Below are 21,480 nucleotides of genomic sequence, written 5' to 3'. Positions count from 1 at the left end.
GAATTTGGAGAGTTTTCTTATTCTACCCTAGTATTTTTCATACTAATACAATTTTAAATGATCAGTCCTTCTAAAATATTAAAATCCAAGAAGCAAAAGTAATACAGTATAAAATGTTCGAAATTTTTTGCAGCTTTACGGCAGAAATTTTGCAGTTTTACAACGAATTTTCGTAAATTATATTAACTAAACGTCTTAATTTTATAATTTCATTTAATTTTGCTAAATCTACATATATTTCATAAAGGAAAATAGTTCATAAATAATTGAATTTTTATCTACAACTGACCAAGAGCAATATACCTCTTGGGCTCTTTATGTACATTAATTTAAAAACCTTTTTCCACAAGACAAGTCTTGAAATGTGTAGATTTTTATCTACAACTGACCAAGAGCAATATACCTCTTGGGCTCTTTATGTACATTAATTTAAAAACCTTTTTCCACAAGACAAGTCTTTCAAAGAAAAGTAAAGAGCTCCACTGAGCCAAAAATTCATCAGAAATAAAGTCAAATAATCTTAGAAGCGTAAAACTACCACAAAACACCGTCAATAAACAAATGAAACTCAAAATTAACAGAAATTACTATAAATAACCAAGTCAAAAAACCAAATGAGTAAATATTAACACGAGTAGGGCTGACAAAACCCATGCCTTTTTAAGACCAGAACATAATTTACACTTTACTGAAAAATAAACAAATGACCTTGGATTATCAGTTTAATATACATATACTGATATTTATTCCTTAAAGTCTTAATAATTTTTATCTATTAAAGTAAAAAAAGTTATAACATTTAAAACGTATTTTGTTTTTAGTAAAATGCAAATTGTGTTCTGAACAGAAATTACAACAAAAAACCGAGTCAAACTCAAAACGAGCAAAAATTAATAACATGAGTAGTGCTGACAACCCCCGTGCCTTCTCAATACTAGAACATAGTTGCACTTTACTGAAAAAAAACAACAAATGACTGTGGATTGTCAGTTTAATATACATATACTGATATTTGTCCCTTGAATTTTCAAAACAAATTTTATGTATTTTAAGTAAAAAAGAAGAAATATCTAAAATGTATTTTGTTTTCAGTAAAGTGCAAATTATCATCTGGTCCTGAGAAGGTATGGGGGTTGTCAGCGCTACTCATATTAATTTTTGCTCGTTTTGAAGTTGACTCGGTTATTTGTTGTAATTTCTATTCGTTTTTGGTTTCATTTGTTTATTGATAGTGATTTGTGGTAGTTTTACTCTTGGAAGATAATTTGGCTTTACTTCTGCTCATTTTTGGTTTAACGGAGCTCTTTAATTTTGCTTGAAACACTTTTTTTTGTGGAAAAAGTTTTTTTTTTTAATTTGATAAGGTAAACAGAACGTGTCTGGTTTTCGACATTGTGATAATACTCAAAATTTTAGAGACGAACTATTGGGGACCCATTGAAGACACTGGGCGACTTCAGTTTAAGACAAGTTCCTTAAAGACGGTAATATAGATTGCATTTATAATCGTTTAACATTGTTTGACAGCCCCAGAAAAAAAATACAAAAAGCTGCTACTAATGCAGCAGTTCGAAAGACGGGATTATAAGAAATAAAAAATTTCGATTCATTTGGCTCAGTTGGCATCGTGATAGGCAGGAGTTTACTTACTTGTGATTAGTCTTTATGGTAAAGTTAAGTACGGTAATTGCACAATTTTCGTTGTTTCTTTTCTTTGCTTTGTTGTAGTTTTTTTTAGTTCCCTCTTTCTGTTGAGGACAGCGCATTTTTGTGAAATAATTAGTCATTCCTTTCGGTATTATCAGGCTTATCTTGTTGTTAGGTTTTAAAATATTATATTTTCTTCGGATTTTGGGTCAAAGGAAGAATTGTCATGGGAAAGGAAGTCCATGTACCTGGTTTCTCCCTAAATATTCAGGTGTTTTATCTTCGTAATATATTTTGACTTGTGTTTGCTATTTGACGATTATGTCCGACCCCCCCCCCCAACAAATTCCAGCATATATCGGGCTTATGTAAATATTTTTTTCAGAAGGGGGGACCTTCGCGATAAACAAACGTAGATAATAATCGAATCATTAACATAATATAGGAAATGCAATCCTGTGAAAGGACAGTATCCTTCTTAACTAGCTGTAGTTACAATAAAATTCTCACTTAATTCTTATCAGAGAAACAAAATGTGACTTTCAGCTTAATTAAATTCCAACCTCCCTCTCCCCCTAAAGCCTCGATATAGTCCTAGTTTAAACACTAAGTTTTCTGATTTTGTTGTTTTGTTTTGTTTTCAAATTGGCATTACAAACCAACTACTGATGCGAGAAAAGTACGAAGAAGAACAAAAATCAAGATAAGCAGCAAAGCTACAGCCTAGGGCATTATGGCTTTTAGTTTTCGTTCGAATGAACCTTTTCCCGATTGTCTATGGCCTTTGGCTCCCTCGATCCCCTGGGGAAAAACAACTAAATAACAAAGAAACAAACGCGCATTCGTTATCATTCTCCTCACGAAAAATGTAAAATTTCGCTTTTTTGTCAATAGGGGCTGGAAAAACCCTGCCATAGTGTTCTCTTGTAGGATGCCTTATGATAGTTTCATTTTTATCAAGATCACTCGCTCCTTAGGAAATTTCCCCAAGGCTCCTCAATCTTGATAGGTAAAAATAAAAAAAAAACAAGTTTTTTTAACTGAAAGTAAGGAACGACGTTAAAACTTAAAACGAACAGAAATTATTCCGTATATGAAAGGGGCTGTCCTCTCCTCAACGCCTCGCTCTTTACGCTAAAGTTTTTCATTGTTTAAAATAAATAGAGTTGTGAGAAAGTCAAACTAGCGTAAAGAGCGAGGCGTTGAGGAGGGGACAGCCCCTTTCATATATTGAATAATTTCTGTTCGTTTTAAGTTTTAACGTCGTTCCTTACTTTCAGTTAAAAAAACTTGTTTTTTTTATTTAGTTTTTGAACGTTTTTGACTTAATGTAGGTTTTGATTTTGGCTCACCGTACATGAATAATGAATAAAAAAATTGCATATTAATTTTACTTTTATTAGGTTAAATGGCTTTCTCGAAACCTGTTTAATTTTATTTACGAACGTTTTTATTAGTAATAAATATACGTAACTTACGAAATAACTTACGTAATGAACCTCTATATTCTTTTATTTTTAATACGTATATTAGAGGGTTCGCCCCCTAGTCAATACCTTGCTCTTTCAGCTAAAGTTCGAATTTTGTTCCAATTCTTTAAAAATGACCCCTTAATCACAAATGCCGTTAATTAGAATAGATAGCTCTTATGAAAGTACTAAATAATCTTTGGCTTAAAGAGCGAGGTCTTGACTACGGGATGATCCCAATCATATACGTAATGTTTTCTGTCGTTTTAAGTTTTGATGTTGCTCCTTACTTTCAGTTAAAAAACTTCTTTTTTTATATATAATTTCTGATCTTTTTTTAAATAATGCTGGGAAGTTTTCCCATGAAAACTTCCTTCATGGTAAGATCCTCCCACATAACCCCCGACCCACTCCCCCCTCCTACCAGAAAAAACCCCTCTGAAAATGTCTGTATACTTCCCAATAACCAATAATATATGTTAACATTGGGTAAAGTTCATAACTTTCAGCCCTCCCCCCGGGGACTTTTGGGGATTAAGTCATCTTAAAAGACGTAGTTATCATATTTTCGACCATGCTGAACAAAATGGCTATCTCAAAATTTTGATCGGGTGACTTACCCGAGTCGATGTGATTTAAGTCGATGTGATTCTAGCTCTCACTTGTTCTATGCCTTTTGCTTTAGCTCTTCGCAGTCATTCGTCATCTTGTATAATTTCGCCCTCGTCTTACGTACCAAAAACGATTCCTCTCCTGGACAAAAAAAATATGATGTAATTGGCTTTTTAATCGCATAATGAAAATAGATGAATGTGACATCATTCACATGAAAAATGATTTCCCAAAATTAAGGCTGTAAACGAGTTTTCCTCGTTTTAGACAAAAATTTCTTTTGTTGTTCAAACAATATCATTTGAACAATCACGTGAATGGTCCTGGTTGTAGGACAAAAATTTCTTCTTGCTGTTCAAAAGACGTATCATTTTCACCAATTGTAAGTTTTTTCGTTTTTCGGGTCGTTCTCTAGGCATATTTTAAACTAGTGAAATATATTGTCAGTATACAACACTTTTTATACAGTGCATGACGCCACTGGGATACTATCAGGTTTATATTTTGCTCTTAGATGTATACGAATGTGACGTCATTCGAATAAAAATGTTTTTCAAAATTTAAGGCTCTAATCGAATTTCCTCAAACGTAGTCTATCTAGACCTTTCTTTCTGGCCACAAAATTTCAGTTTGCCAATTTTCCAAAAAAAAAAAAAAAAAATTTGAAGCCTTTTTCGAAAAAATATACACTTATTGGTCGCTTAAAGGGATCAAAGTAGATAGAGTAGATAGATAGATAGATATGTAAGTATATTTTGTGAGAATTTTAGGACGTAGTCTGGGTTAATATGGGGTGCATATATGACCAAAATAGCCCAGTTTAGAGCTGTATCTGTATGTTGTACTTAAGGGGCATATATTATTGTGGTATTATCTATACCTATTGTAAAGATCAGTTTTATTTTCTCTTTTTGTTTTTATTTACTTTAAAATCCTTCCTTTTTTTAAAAGTTGTTATGGTTTCTTTCTCAGCGCTAAGGACCACTTGCTGAAATCAAGCGAAATAACTTTTGATTGTTCTTCATTTTCTTCCTAAATACCATATACCCATTGTTTTTCAAGATCTTCTTCTTAGTACTGTGTTAGGTCACAGGGGAATGAGACAGGCAGGTAGGGAGATAGAGTTGGTTTTGAGACTCCTAATCCCTCCTCTAGAAATATCTTGCTTTCTCAATAAATGCAATTAATCAGTTAATAACTGAAAGCTGAAGCCCATCCAAATCCTTTCCTCGCTTATGAAATTCACCCCTACGCTATACAGCAGCTTATTCCCATAATGGCAAGATAAATAAATATAGTAGATAAACAAAATGGACTTCTTTTGACACATTTAGAAAATTAGCCCCAGTACAATCTATAGCCATAAAAAAATTATATTATCAGAAATTCTAGGCCCCCTTCCTACCCTGGTTACTGGGTATAATAGCTTCGTATATTCTACCCCAGGGTATATTAAGGGTATTATGCTGTTTTTTAAGCTTGGTAAGAAAAAGAATAAAAAAAAAGAAGATGAATATCACAGTTGGACATAGAATTGGTACGGGCATTTCTTCAAACGTGAAAAGCTAAGTAACTTTTCAAGTTTATTAAAATCTCTTGTCTCTTCATATGCTAGGGATTTTATTGCTATCACTTTTACAATTAAGCTAAACATTGCTACTCTTACTTATACTTACGGCTTTGAAAATTTTACTCATTCCAAGTGATGATGATGTTGGATTGATATAACTACCCTGGTTGGTTGTTACTTTTTTTTTGGACGAATGTGCGAAAGAAGAAGAGGAAGGATAATTAATCTATGGGCAGCACCGATAAATACGATCAGCAAAAACATTCTAAAATAGAATATTTAGAATATTTGAGATTTTGTAACTGCCAAAACCACAATAGATAAGTCGGATTATACTCCACACAGTATCGAACTTCCTTGGCACGAGTTATCCGAGTATCTTCGGTGGAAACGGTAAATATTCGAGCAAAATGAGCATAAAAATCGACGGATATACCAACAGGCATGACAAGATTGACTAATGATACAGCATTCAGACTGATGTCCTACCAGTACATTGCTCCCAGGAGGTTAACGATTATCATTGAGATGACTAGCATTGTAACCATCGACAAGTACAAGTCGAGACCGAGTAGGTTTAGAACGGCAATGAAAACAGCTAAGCCGATAGAAGAAGACTCGTGATGGCGTCCTCCCACATTGTCAAATACTGCTCATAGAATACGTAGAAAACGCTATATGGAAAAACTTCTTGTGGTCCATTTGGATCTCCACCATTGAGGATAGTGGTAGTGTTTTCAGCGACCACGCGGGCTGCAGCTATTCCATTATCGTAATCAGCTGATGTTCTCATGACTGAGTGGTACGTCTGGATCTGGAAGTAACTGCTACTAATAACACTATGATTTGCATGCACTTTTCTTTTGACAGCTGTACCATAGGATGGTTGGCCACCTTTTGGACAAGTCACTCCTGGATTATCATTCAAGTAAAACTCAAAATATTTATTAAATGTCTCTTGAGTCGACCATTTCTTGTTATCCATGGTAATGAATGTGGGTTCACATTTGAAGCATGAATTTGAATTCCCAGAAGAGGTACAGAAATTGCCTTCACTGTTGACAAAACATCAGTCGGTGTATTCATCAGAAAAGCTTAGCCAATCATAAAAATCATCCAGCCATGATCCTGAGGGGGCAGCAATGCATGTCCTGTTTGCGATTTTGGCAGAGAGGTATAATTGAGTAACGACGGAATCAATGTCACAGCCAGCAAATCCACATATCCTCCTTTGAACATCAACGGCAGTCATGTTCAAGCCACTATCTTTGACAACGAAGTAAACTGGTTCTCCCACATCTAAGTGTGTCGAAAGGGCCTTAAAATAATCCTGCATATAAGAATCTAGGGGCATAGATATTTCTTGATCCAACCCCACATCAATTTGAGAGGCAACGCAAATACTTCTTGTAAGCCAGCCAATAAAACCAACAATGACCAGAGGTCGGATCCATTTGTGCAAGATTAAAGGAGCGTAAATTAGGTCAAATACTTAATATAGGTTTCTTCATTCTTTTGACAGTCTTTCTTAGTTCCACGAACACAGCATAGAATGTCCCAGCGGTTACCCTGTTCCCTTTTGATATCAAGGGAGAAAATAGCGACAAAGCAAGTAATTTGTTGGCAAAAGTTTAAAAACATTGCAAAACCAGCATATAAGGCAAAGGCTCTGACGGCTGGCATGTCTGAAAACGCTCTCAGAGAAAAACAACATGTCTGGGTTACAGATGACAGGAGCAGAGTTGGACCCATCTCCCCTAAAATCCTGCCAATGCGTTGCTCGTTAGTTTCTGTTGATCGCCGCGGCTCACGTTGATGTATTTGAACTAAAATGAAGATATTGTCCACTCCGACAGCTAATACGAGGAAAGGTATAACTTCCATAATGATCAATGTAGATGGCACCCCAATGAATCCATAAAAACCAATGGAACTGACTACAGATAGAACAACAATTAATACACCCCCTATGCCGAAAGTGAGTTTGCTGTCAACCATTGCTGAGGCAACAGAACTGAATTGGCTAAGCGCACACGCAATATCAGCAAACATAAAGAGATAGCTGACAAGGATTGTAATGATATCCGACTGACTTTGCCTATCCAGTTCAGCCTTATTTTCGAAAAAAGGGGGAAATACCCCCTAAAAGTCATAGAACCTTAATGAAAATCACACCGTCAGGTTCTGCGTATCAGAGAGCCCTGATGTAGGGGTTTCAAGCTCCTATCTGCAAAAATGTGGAATTTTGTTTGTTTATTTTTGTCAGAAGAAAGATTACGGATGCGTGTTTATTTTTTTTTTTTTTGTTTCTTTGTTGTTTATTTTTCCAGGGGTGATCTTGTCGACGTAGTGGTCCTAGAATATTGTGGAAGGTCTCATTCGAATGGAAATTAAAAGTTCTAGTGCCCTTTTTAAGCGACAAAAAAACACTCATGTTTTTCCCAAAGTCAGCCGGTAAAAATTTTGAGATAGCCATTTTGTTCAGCATGGTCGGAAATATAATATCTTTGTCTTTGAGGATGACTTAATCCCCCACAGTCCCCAGGGGAAAGGCTGCAAGTTGTGAACTTTGCCCAATGTTAACATATAGTATTGGTTATTGGGAAGTATACAGACATTTTCAGGGGGGGATTATTTCTGGTAGTGGGGGGGGGGGGGTGGATCGGGGGTTACGTGGGAGTATCTTTCCACGGAGGAAGTTTTCATGGGGGAAGGAACATTGCTATGAAGGGGGCGCTGGATTTCCCGGCATTATTTAAAAAAACGATCGATCAGAAAGTTTTCAACTGAAAAAACCTTTCAACTGAAAACTTTTCAACATCAAAACTTAAAACGAACCGAAACTATTACGTATATGATTGGGTTCGCCCCCTAGTCAATACCTCGCTGTTTACTCTAAAGTTTTTTTAGTACTTTCATAAGAGCTATTTTTTCAAAATAACGGCATTTGTGATTAAGAGTCAATTTTTAAAGAATTGTAACAAAATTAACTTTAGCGTAAAGAGCTAGGTAATAACTAGGGTGGTGAACCCCTCTAATATACATAATAAAAATATGCGAATATAGAAGTTCGTTACGTAAGTTAATTCGTAAGTTACGTATAGTTATTGCTAATATAAACGTTCGTAAATAAAATAAAAGAACTTTCGAGAAAGCCATTTAGCCACAAAAAAAAGTATAATTAATACGCAAATTTAGTTCTAATCATTCATGTACGGTGAGCCAAAATCAAAACTTGCATTAATTTTAAAGCGTTCAGAAATGAAATAAAAAAACAAGTTTTTTTTAAGTGAAAGTAAGGAGCGACATTAAAACTTAAAACGAAAAGAAATTATTCCGTATATCAAAAGGGACTTTTCCCTCCTCAACGCCTTACTCTTTACCTTAAAGTTCGACTCTTTGTCACAACTCTATTTTTATTAATAATAAAAACCTTTAGCGTAAAGAGCGAGGCGTTGAGGAGGGGACAGCCCCTTTCATAAACGGAATAATTTCTTTTCGTTTTAAGTTTAAATGTTTGCTCCTTACTTTCAGTTAAAAAAAAGCTTGTTTTTTTAAGAATAAGAATTCGATTCTTTTGATGTATCTATTGGTATATAAATACGGTTTTTTAGAGTTTAGGTTACTATTGAGACGAGTCGCTCTTGCTATACAGTTCGTTACCACGAACTGTTTGATCACTCGGCTCAGGACGAATTTTTGTGACGGAGGAATTGTTGGAAAATTTTCTCAAAATCGCTTGAAATGCTAATTGTAGCAGAAGGTTTGCTAGTGGTTTAAACTGGCGCAGTGCAGATTTATATACTTCATGAGAAGAAGTCACATACCCGTCTCTTCAAGACTCTGGGTATTAAAGTGTCATCCATTTAACGTCAACATAAAAAATGAATCCCTAAGGATCTTGGTTTAATATTGGCAAGGAATATCTCGAAAATATTTTCGTTCATTTCAGAATTTAGGACCTGATGTTCTAAGAGAGTTTCCTATGATTTTTCATAGTTCTACTAACCGCAAAACATGAAGCGAATAAGAGATATAAAATCAAGCCGCAAATGACGATTTGGTCTGGTTCCACTGAGAAAAATTTGTTGCCATGAAAGATTTATAGGGGATTTGTCAAATAAATCTTTAAAAGAATTGCTGCCATTCACAGCGTCTTAATTTTGCGAAACAGGATTTTCTCTATTAGGTGAAATGAAATCGAAATACCGTATTCGTTTTGTTGTAGAAAAGAAGGTTGGCGTATCACTGACTTCAAAATTTGACAAACTTTGAGCTAATATGCAAGCAATGCCATTTCATCAAGGGACAATAGCATAAAATTTGAATTTTTTTTCTTTTAATAAATTAAATTTGTATTAACAAATGTTTGGGTTGGAAGAATTTTTGAGTTTATATTATTAAAAAAATGGAAGGGGGGTGCCACATGAACAAATATTTTTAAGGTAAAGGCTGGTAAGGTAAAGGCTGGTTGGTAAAATAAAGGTTCTGTGCCCTATGGCAATTTATGATGGCATTATGAAGTAGAATATATAAAAAGCGTCTAGATATAAAAATTAGTTTTCGAGTGAGCCCAGCATCTCTCTTAGATGTTGCCTGCGGTTCGCATCTCTCTTAGGTGGTTCGCTCTTTCTAGGTTGTAGATATCCCTGCAACCATGATTTTAGAAATTGCCCCAAACGTTCTATCCGCGTTGTAAATCATGACGTCGTTTACCGCGGCAGCTGAAGTTTCAGTAGTAGGTAGAAGGCGAGAACAACCCCAATGTGTCAGAGACACGTTGGTTCGCCATTTTCCGTCTGTAAAGCAATATTTAGTTTTGAAAAAAGTTTAGTTAGTGTGTTCAATTGTAAGGTATTCCCATAACCTGAAATTTGATTATTCTACTTGCTTTAAAAAAAATGACATAAAATATATTATCGCTTCAAAGAAGAGAAGATAGAAGAATCAGTAGAAAAGTTCAAAAGGGGAGAAAAGAACGATTAGCTGTTACATTTTGGCAGTCGGGTATTAAAAGGATGTATCTCCATTTTTGTAAATTTTCAGAAGGGCAGAAAAATACCTCACCTCTGTTTTCCCCTCCGATAACCTTGAAACAGAAACGGATCGATATGTAAGATCAATACGTATCAACGCGTTTTTGTTTTACGGTTATCAGAGGGGAAATAAACCAGTTGTGAGGTTTTTGTCTGCTCTTCTGAAAATTTACAATTATGGAGATACGTCCCTTTGCAACCCGATTGACGATTTGCTCGATATGTGTAGGTTTCATCTATTAAGTTTTGTTGGAAGACAAGTTTTGTTTGTCTATTAAGTTTTGATTTTCCGCATTCTTTTTCTGTATTTTCCACATTTTCCCGCTGTTCTTCCCCAACTTTCTATTAAAATGTTCCTTCCTGAATTTGATTATTTTAGCGCTTTATCTTCTTTATAAATATTCTGGGACATGATGTATAGTACATACAGAAAATTGATCTGAATATGTTACTTTTGGAATACAGTTAGATTAGTAAAGGAAGAAATGCCTTTGGGCGATTCTGTTGTAAACCATCTGAGAGTATTACTTACCTTGGTTTACCAATCGGTCGAAGCCTCCACTCCACCGGGACGCAGCTTATACGCAACGTATAAGTGAAAATTTAGATTGTGAACGGGTAAATTATTGGGAAAAGACATCGGTTCTGCCGTAAATATCTTGCGTCGCTGTATAATGCCATTGCCCTTCCACATGTACTATATATAGCACCTTTTTGGAAATACCTGACGTCTGCTCAGTGTGCAAAAGTAAGAGTTCTGTTTTTTCGATCCGCGAAGTTCTTTCTGAGGCTCCCACCATGGACGAGTAGCTCCTATATCATGCGTAATTATGGCGTATCCGATCCAACAGTCTGTGTTAACCGTGTCTCCGGGAATTTTCTGTAAAACGCTAAGGGAAGAGCGACCCCGTGGCTAGCCATCCTGTGCCAGTAATTTTGTTAATATACATAATGTGTAAATATGTTTGGTGATGTTCCCTAGTGTGACTTTTCTTTTCTTTTTCCTTTGTTATACTCTGTTTTAATTCCATGTGAAATTTCGGGCAATACAATTTCTTACTTACTTACTTACTTATTAATATTAATGTTGGAGGTAGATCTGAAGTTTATCATACATTTGAAAGTATAGCCTAATTGGGATATAAATCCAGAACACTAATGAGATGAATCCCAAAAGTTTCTTTTAGGATTTCGCACGAATCGTAAATTTATTTAGAGAAAAACTTCTGTTTTTATATGACTTGATCCATCTGCAAGAATGCATTGCATAGTTTTGTGTTTTGATAAAAAAAAAAAAAAAAAAAAAAAAAAAAAAAAAAAAAAAAAAAAACTAATAATAGCAACGACCACCAATTAAACTTCAGACGGGTATAAATTATCATGTATTTAAATAATTACATTCAATTGAATAAAATGACTAGGGTTGTCAGAGTATTTTATTTTCGGATACATGACCTATTGTCGTACCTTTTTCAAAGGACAGCTTGTGTTCGTGCAATCTTTCTCCCAGTTGTTGGTATGTCCTACCAGTATAAAAACTTCCAGACAAACGAGAGAATCCTTGCCATTATTGATAAATTTTTTTATTCATTATCTATATTTAAATGTGACATATATGTTGTGTTGGTACTTGTCAAGAATCCGGTAGTCACGCGAGAAGGGAAGTTTCGTTAATGCTAATGAAATAGAACAAAATAGGATGAAAATTTAATAGTTCAGAAATAAATTTGGGCTATATATTTGCACATTATGGGGGGGGGGGGTAAAGCATAGAATATATTAAATACGTAACCTAACTAACCTAAATACTTCTAAGACAACACTAGCTATCCGTGACTTATGAAACTAATAGAGGAAAGGAAATGATAAAAGATAAATAAAACCAAAACCGGGTGAGAAAACGAGGATTTTGTCAGCCAGTGGTAAAATATGAAGACGAAAAACCAGCAAATATTTCGACAAGGACCTCGGCCCTCAGTGCTAAAAAAACAAAAAAACAAAAAAAACAGCAAGAATCTAACCTTATAGAGTTCATTACGCAAGATACATCTTGTATCTTGTGTACCCCCCCCCCCACGTCAGAAAAAATCACTCCTGAAAACGTCTGTATACTTCCCAATAACCAATACTATATGTAAACAACGGGCAAAGTTCATAACTTGCAGCCCTTCCCCCGGGAACTGTGGGGGATAAAGTCATCCTCAAAGACATAGTTTTTATATTTTTGACTATGCTGAGCATAATGGTTATCTCAAAATTTTGATCAGGTGACTTCGAGAAAAAAATTAGCATAGGAGGGGGCCTAGTTACCCTCCAATTTTTTTGGTCACTTAAAAAGGGCACTAGAACTTTTAATTTCCGTTCGAATGAGTCCTCTCACGATATTATAGGACCACTGGATCGATACGATCACCCCTGAAAAAAAAAAAACGCATCCGTGATCTTTCTTCTGGCAAAAAAAAACAAAATTCCACATTTTTGCAGATTGGAGCTTGAAACCCGTACAGTAGGGTTTTCTGATACACTTAATCTGATGGTGTGATTTTCATTAATATTCTACCACTTCTAGGGGATGTTTCCCCCTTTTATCGAAAGTAAGGCAAATTAAACACGCATCCGTGATCCTTCTTCTGGCAAAAAATACAAAAATTCCACATTTTTGCAGACAGGAGCTTGAAACTTCTATATTAGGGTTCTCTGATACGCTGAATCTGATGGGGTGGGTTTCATTAAAATGCTATGAAATGTAGGGGGTTGTCTCCCCCTTTTTTAGAAAATAAGGCAAGAGTCCTCTGGCTCGTAACTTTCGATGGGTAAGACTAAACTTGATGAAACTTATATATTTGAAATCAGCATAAAAATCCAATTCTTTTGAAGCAATTACTGGTATCAAAATTTTGTTTTTTAGAGTTTCGGTTACTATTGAGCCGGGTCGCTCCTAAGGTTTACTTACAGTTCGTTACCACGAACTGTTTGATTATGTGGATAGCCTGTAATTGTTAAGGCAGACTACGGTAACTCTTAACCAATGTTGTTTTGCCTACTGTACCATAAAATTACGACTAACTGACAAAATTTGAGCGATTTTGAGCTTGATTTTTTTTCCTGATAATTTTTTGATAAAAAGCTTCACTTTTGTTTCACATTTTCTTTCAGTATTTCAGAAAAAAACTAAATCAAGTTATTCGAATACGTCAGTTCATTGTTCCTTTTGGTTCCCATAGTCCATAGTTTTTGAGGTTCATATTATTGCCTAGTATTTGTTATTGGGAAATATTCGGATATTTTCTAGTGTGGGATTTTTGTAAGAGGGATTTTCCACGGAAGAGTTTTCCATGGGAAGGCAAGTTTCTGGGGGAACTTTCCAGGAGAAAATTTACAAGGGGGGGTGGGAAGTCTAGCATTATTTGAAAACCGTCACAAATTAAATAAAAAAATCCAGTGGAAGTAACGAACAACATTAAAACTTAAAACGAACATAAATTATTCTGTATAAAAATATCTGTGGAAATTATTCTGCCCCCCCCCCCAGAAAAAAATATCATGGTAGTGTTTGTTTTACATTAAATTTAAATTAAAAACGGGCAAAGATTAATTAAAAAAAATCCTAAGGGAAGTAAAGAGCGAAGTTGAAACTTAAAACGGACAAAAATTATTACTTCACAGCCTATCTAATATATATCAATAAAACTAGTACAAATAATTCCACTAATTATATTTTCCTATGTTTTTAGGATTATAGAAAACTAGCGCTTTACTAAAAACACAAAATAAAATAGGAGTTTTGGTACAGTAAAAGCAAATCGATTTACAGAATAAAAATACACTAATAAAACACTTCTAAAAACACTGTTTTTTTAAAACACTAGAATAAAAACACTTTTTACAAAATAAAACTTAGACATTTTAGGATTGTTGCTTTATTTTATTTATTTTTTCGTTTCATTTGGAATCAGTTCTGCCCAATGGCTCAGTCCAATGACTTTCTCTAGTTTTGATTATGAAAAGGACATGTCTTGATTAGTTTGTAGACAAGTTCGAAGTAAAGCCATATTGATAGTATTAGGGCTAAAAACTAGTTTTAGAATTTATAACATAACTTTAATTCACCGTTGTATAGACAGAAAAACCGGATTACCAGATTTCATATTTTGTCTTATTTGATCTTCATTTCCGACAATATTAAAGCGAATTTCTTGCAATTTAAGATTGTATGCTACTCACCATTGGTATTATAGCTGGTGAGACTAAAATGTTACCTGATCATCCAATATTTCTGTATAGTCCAGGACTTTTAGGGTTTGACCCGGACAAAATTGCAATATAAACGAAAATGGTACCAAAATGATCAGAAAAAAATTCTGTACAACATATTAAAAGTCCCCATAAATCCGAGCGGGGCGAGTACCCGAAAAACAGGGGAAAAAAGGGAAATGCGGGGGAAACTGGGAAAAATGCCGAGCATGCCCAGAAAATAGTTCAAAGTGAGTTTTCTGGGGCTTTCCCTTACGCTGATCACGAAACGGACATTTAAAATTCAGTAGAGAATAAAAGTACAACGGAAAACGGGGGGAACCGGGGGACGAGGGGAAAAAATTTAAAAATACAGGGTAGGGGTAGAAAGCACTTTGAAATATGTTTTCTGGGGTCTTTCTATCTGCTGATCCCGAAACTGACATCTAAAATGAAATAAAGAACATGTGCCCCACCATACCGTGGGAAAAGGGGAAAAGAGGGGAAGAAAAGGGACAATTGAAGTCAGGGGTATAAATCAGTTTGAGATGTGTTTTCTGGGGTTTTTCTATCTGATGATCACGAAACTGACACCTAAAATGAAGGAAAGAAAACGAGAACCACGAAAAACGAACACAACTGGAGGAAATAACGGAAAAGTGGAAGGGAAGCCTGACTACTGAGCCAGCTGCTAATGGCTAATAAGTGGGCCTATGGACAAAATAACTCGCTTAAGTATCAAACTTTTACTTTCTTGAATCACAGACATTTCTTACAACCATTTGAATTACTAAACATAAAGAAAACAACTGCTTGGCAGTGTATAAAAATTCAGCTATTATAGGTAAAATTTGTACTTTCGAAGGCAATATCGTTGAATAAAAACTAAAAAAAGAACTTCAGTAACTATAGGTAAAATCTGCACTTTTTAAGGCAGTAGAGTTGACTTGAAAAACACAGCATTGATGTCACTAGTCGAGCTCCTCGTCTTCGACAATCTCGTTGTCCTTGTTCAAACAGTTGATACCCTGACATTCTCCGCACACGAACGTACACGCTAATCCATTTTTCTTGCAGCTGCATCGCGAGTTCTCGCAGCCTGTCTTACAGTTGCATCTCACGACACTCAAAAGAGTCTGAGGTGCGGGCAACAAATCGGTCATCACAGGTGAGCATTTATGGTCTCTGAGGACCCAACCCCAGTCAGCCGGGTCGAGGTCAGCTGGTTCCCCTTTCCAAAGAGATACCTGGAGACGCACTCGCTGGGAGTGGAATGAAGCTGCAGCTTCGGTTGGCAGAAGCCTTTCAGGCTTAACAAACGCCGCAGTATTTGAAGAAGAAACTTTTTCCAAGAAAATTCGATGTCGCTGCTTTGTGAGATCTTCGTTTGGTTGTGCTTTATGCAAGCTGAGGAGAAGATATTCACCCGCTGTCATAATTTTATCTCTAGACGATGATTCATCCAGAAACACTTCGCATTTTTTTCTGAACGCTTCGCTCTTCTTCAAAAGAGGTAGCACAGCTTGCTTTCCAAGTCTGAAAACTCGTGAGGTCGTGTCACATCCCAAGAGTGCGTGCCCTCCCAGAAGTAGCCTGGATACTTCTCCCATTTTTTTTTAACTTCGTTGAAGCACCAGAACCGTGTTATCGCTTCTTTTGCGTTCGTTGACGATTCGAAGTAAAGTATTTTTGCATTAGGCGGGAGGTGAGTAGAAGGGCCCTATTGACTCCGAACGGGGCACCATATATGGGCATAGAGTCATTAGGGAGAACACGTGGTTAATGGGGTCAATGACCTAAATTTCCAGTGTGTCAACAACAACAACATCGACCTTGACATTCGCTGAGAGCGTGCACTTACAACAACAACAATATCGACCTTGGAACACATGTGCTGTCGACCTCAATTCACCTATCGTGAATCAATAATTCCCCTTAGAAACAACAAATTAATTCCCCTTTCTTTACAGATCAATCAATCAATGACATCATCTGTCAGACTTTAAAAATTTTCGCCTAGAAACGATTCTCCAGGAATAGATCCAAGTAATTAATGTCATTGCCTCGGAAACAACTCTATAGGTCGAACTCCAAAGGATATTAATAGCCAAAGGCCATGGAAACAATTCTCCAAGAAACATCTTAGAGATGAATTGTTTTAGCGCGTGAATCAGTTTTCTTATTAATTTTAAATGCATTAGCTCAGAGATGCCAAAAACAAAAGGAACACGTTGAATTAAGTTTAGGGATTATTTGGGCAAAACTGTTTTAGACAGGCTATGGAACTATTTCGGCGAAACAGTTAGAGACATTTTGAAAGAAGATTTTAGGAAAGGTTTTAGAAGAGAATTTAATGGTGAAACTCTGTGGTCGTTATAATACACAAGTGTCATTTGAACAGTGTTGTGAGGTCCTCTAACCCAACCCCAAAGGGTTCCAATCCTCCTACCCCAACCCCGAAGGAAGCCCCCAGTCCTCAAAGGCCTCCCAAGCTCCCAAAGGGCCACCGGTGCCCCCAAAGGCACATCCCGACCTCCAAAGACCATCCCCGGGCCCCCCAAAGGCCCCTCGAGCGCACAAAGGACCAACGGGGTCCCAAAGGCCCGCCACCGGTCCCCAAATGTCCCCCAGGCCCCCAACTGCCCCCCGGACCCCCAAAGGCCCTCCCTGTGCCCCAAAGGCCCTCCCTGTGCCCCAAAGGCCCGCCCTGTGCCCCAAAGGCCCGCCCCCGGACCCCAACCGGCCCCCCGACCCGCGAAGCGCCACCCGGCTGCGCCGGGGGCCCGGACAGCGCCGCAGGAAGTGCCGCAGGGATGCGCCGCGGGTCCGGGACGCGCCGCCGGGGCTGCGCCGCAGGGATGCGCCGCAGGCCAGCGCCGCTGGATGCGCCGCAGGGGTTGCGCCGCAAAAAAAGTAAACTAAAAAGTAAAAATTTCGAAATGTTATCCCCCAAACGTCCTCCTCAGACCCCCAACGGTCCGCCCCTGGTCCTCAAAGGTCCCCCGGGCTCCCAACGGGCCAACCGGCCCCCAAGGGTCCCCAGGGCCCCCAAAGGTCCTCCCCCGGTCCCCAACGGTCCACAGGGCGCCCAAAGGCCCTCCCCCCGTCCACTCAGGGCCCCCCGGCTCCCAAAAGACCACTCAATCCTCAAGGGCCCCGGATCCCCAAACGCCCTCCCTGGGTCCCAAAGGCCCTCCCCCGGTCCCCATACATGCACACAAAAACTCACACACACACAAAAACTTACACACACACACACACAAACTAACACACACACAAACAAAAATACACACACACCAGAAACCAAAAACACACACTCAAAAACTAAAACACACAAAAACACAAAAACTTACACACACACACACACAAAAACTTACACATGCACACGAAAACTTACATGCAGACAAAAACTTACATGCGCACAAAAACTTACACACACACACACACAAAACTTACACACACACACACGAAAACTAACACACACACGCCAAAACTTACACACACACAAAATCATACACACAAAAACACAAAAAATTAAAAATGAACAAAAAAAAAAAAAGACACAAACGCTCAAAAAATAAAACACACAAACACACAAAAAAATTACACACACACACACTAAAACTTACACACACACTCAAAAACTTACACACACAGAAAATTACACACACACACAAACTAATACACACACACACAAAACAAACTAACACACACAAAAACTTACACACACACACACACACACACAAACTTACACACACACACAAAAGATTAGACACACAAAAACTTTCACACACACACACAGTAAAACTTAGACCCACACGCAAAAACTTACATGCACACAAAAACTTACATGCACACAAAAACTCACACACACAAAAACTAGCATACATGCACAAAAACTAACACACACACACACACAAAAAATTACGCACAAACACACATTAAAAAATAAGAATATTTGCACAAAAATACACACACACGCAAACAAGTACACACACACACACAAAAAAATACACACACACACACACAAAATAAAAAACCTGCAAAAGAAAAATTAAATGCAAACAAAAAATTACATTCACACTAAAAATTACACACACACACACACACACAAAAATAAAACACAAAAACAAAAAAAAAAACTCACACACACACGCACCAAATTAAGCAAAATCAACTTAATACACACAAACACACACACACAAAAACTAACACATTCACACTAAAAATTACATGCACACAAAAACTTACATGCACACAAAAACTTACACACACACACACACACAAAAAACAAAAACACAAAAAAACCAAAACAAACAAACACACGCCAAAACTAAAACACACAAAAACACTTACACACACACAAACACACACACAAAACTTACACATGACACAAAAAAAACTAACAAACACACGAAAAAAAAATTTAACAAACACAAAAAAAAAAAAAATAAACACAAAAACACTAAAACTTAAACACAAACGCAAAAATTTAAACACAAAAAAACTTACAAATGCACACGAAAACTGACACACACACACACGAAAACTTACACACACACGCCAAAACTTACACACACACACACACACACACACAACAAACAGACCAAAACACAAACACACACACAAACAAAAACTTAAACATGCACGCTAAAAAAAAAAAGAACACAAAAAATTACACAAAAACAAAACAAAAAAATAATCTTAAAAAAACAAAAGAACAAACTAAAACACACGAAAAAAATTACACACACACAACCTAATAAACACACAATACAAAACACCAAAAAAAATTCAAATGAACACAAAAAAAACACAAACTAACACTCACAAAAACATACACACACACACACACACACAAATATTACACACACACACACACGAAAACTTACACAAACACGAAAGAACTTAAAAAAAAAAAAACTAACACACAACCACACACACACACACTTATAACCAAACGCAAACACAAATTACACACCCACAAACTAACACACACACACACACACAAAAAAAACTTACACATGAACACAACAAAAAACACACACACACACGCACAAAAACTAACAAACACTCACACACACCAAAACATACACACAAACGCCAAAACTTACACACTAAAAAACTTACATGCACACAAAAACTTACATGTACACAAAAAATTACAAACATACACAAAAACTAACAAACACACACAAAAGTACACACACACAAAAAAAACTAAAAGACACACACAAACTTACACACACACAAAAAAAACTTACACACACACACACACACAAAATAAAACACATACACACTAAAACATACATTCACACTAAAACTTACACACACACACACACACACACACAAAAACTAACACACACACACGTCAAAACTTACACACACACACAAAAAGTAACACACACACACACACACAAAAACTTACACACTCACTAAAAAATTTACATGCACAAAAAAATTTACATTCACACTAAAACTAAAACACACACAAAAACTAAAAAAAAAACTCACAATCTTACACACACTATCAAAATAACACACAAACAAGAAAACTAAAGCACACACAAATACACACATACACACACAAACACAAAACTTAAACATGCACACTAAAAATTACATTCACACAAAAAATAAAATTCACACAAAAACTTACACACCCTCACACAAACTAAAACTCACACACAAAAACCTACACACACACACACACACGAACACTTAAACAAACACGCGACCAATTACACACACACACAAAATATAACACACACACAAGAACACTCACACACACACACGAAAAAACTTAAATATACACTCCGAAACTAACACACACATAAATACTTACACACACACACACACACAAAAACAAACACAACCACACGAAAACTAACATGCACACACAAACTAACATGCACACAAAAACATACACAAACACACACACACACACACACACAAACTCACACACACACACACATACACGAAAACTTACATACACACTCAAAAACATACACACACAAACCAAATTACACACACACTCACACAAAAAAAAAAACAAGCACACTAAAACTTAAAATCAAAAAAAAACATAAATTCAAACACAAACTCAAACACAAACACACAAATATAGAAATAACACAAACAGAAACACACAAGAAATCTTAAACACACACGAAAAAAATTACACACACACAAAAACTTACACACACACACACACACACACACACACACACAAACAAAAAAACTTACACAACAACACAAAAAAACTCACACACACACGCACAAAAACTAACACACAAAAGCAAAAAAAAAAAAAACAAACAAAAGAAATAACACAAACTCTCGCCATATATTACACACACAAAGAATTACACACACACACACACACAATAATACACACACACACACAAAAAACATACACACACACACAAAAAAGCAAATACATACAAACACACACAAAAAAATAAACCCACAAAAACAAGCTTAGAAAAACAAAAACATAAACACACGCACAAAAACTTACACCCACACTAAAAAACTTACATGCACACAAAAACTTACTAGAGCAACAAAAATTACACACACACACACAAAACTAACACGAACACACAAAAACTTACACACACACAAAAAACTACAAAAACACACACCAACCCACGAAAAATTACACAAACACAATAATAGACTAACACACAAACAATATTATACACACACAAAATTACACACACACACACACACAAAATGACACCCGCACTCAAAAACTTACACACACACTCACAAACTTACATACACACAAACACTTACATGTACACAAAAACTTACACACACACAAAAACTTACAAACACGCACAAAAACTTACACACTCACACAAAAACTTACACACACACACGAAAACTTACACACACACACACACAA

General features: G+C 36.4%; 1 protein-coding gene and 1 pseudogene across 1 annotated transcript in view; both read right to left on the bottom strand.

The window, feature by feature from the left end:
• Positions 1 to 21,480, bottom strand: part of LOC148945645 (uncharacterized) — a 431,669-nt gene that overhangs the window by 240,408 nt on the left and 169,781 nt on the right. The gene's annotated exons all lie outside the window — the stretch shown is intronic.
• On the bottom strand, positions 5,375 to 9,164 carry LOC148945647 (NPC intracellular cholesterol transporter 1-like; annotated as a pseudogene).

Source organism: Artemia sp. Qi Xiang Cuo, chromosome 12, assembly GCF_049724085.1.
Source record: "Artemia sp. Qi Xiang Cuo chromosome 12, ASM4972408v1, whole genome shotgun sequence".
Taxonomy (NCBI): Eukaryota; Metazoa; Arthropoda; class Branchiopoda; order Anostraca; family Artemiidae; genus Artemia; species Artemia sp. Qi Xiang Cuo.
The sequence above is the reverse complement of the archived record's forward strand: the minus strand, read 5'-3'. Positions and strand labels throughout refer to the sequence as shown.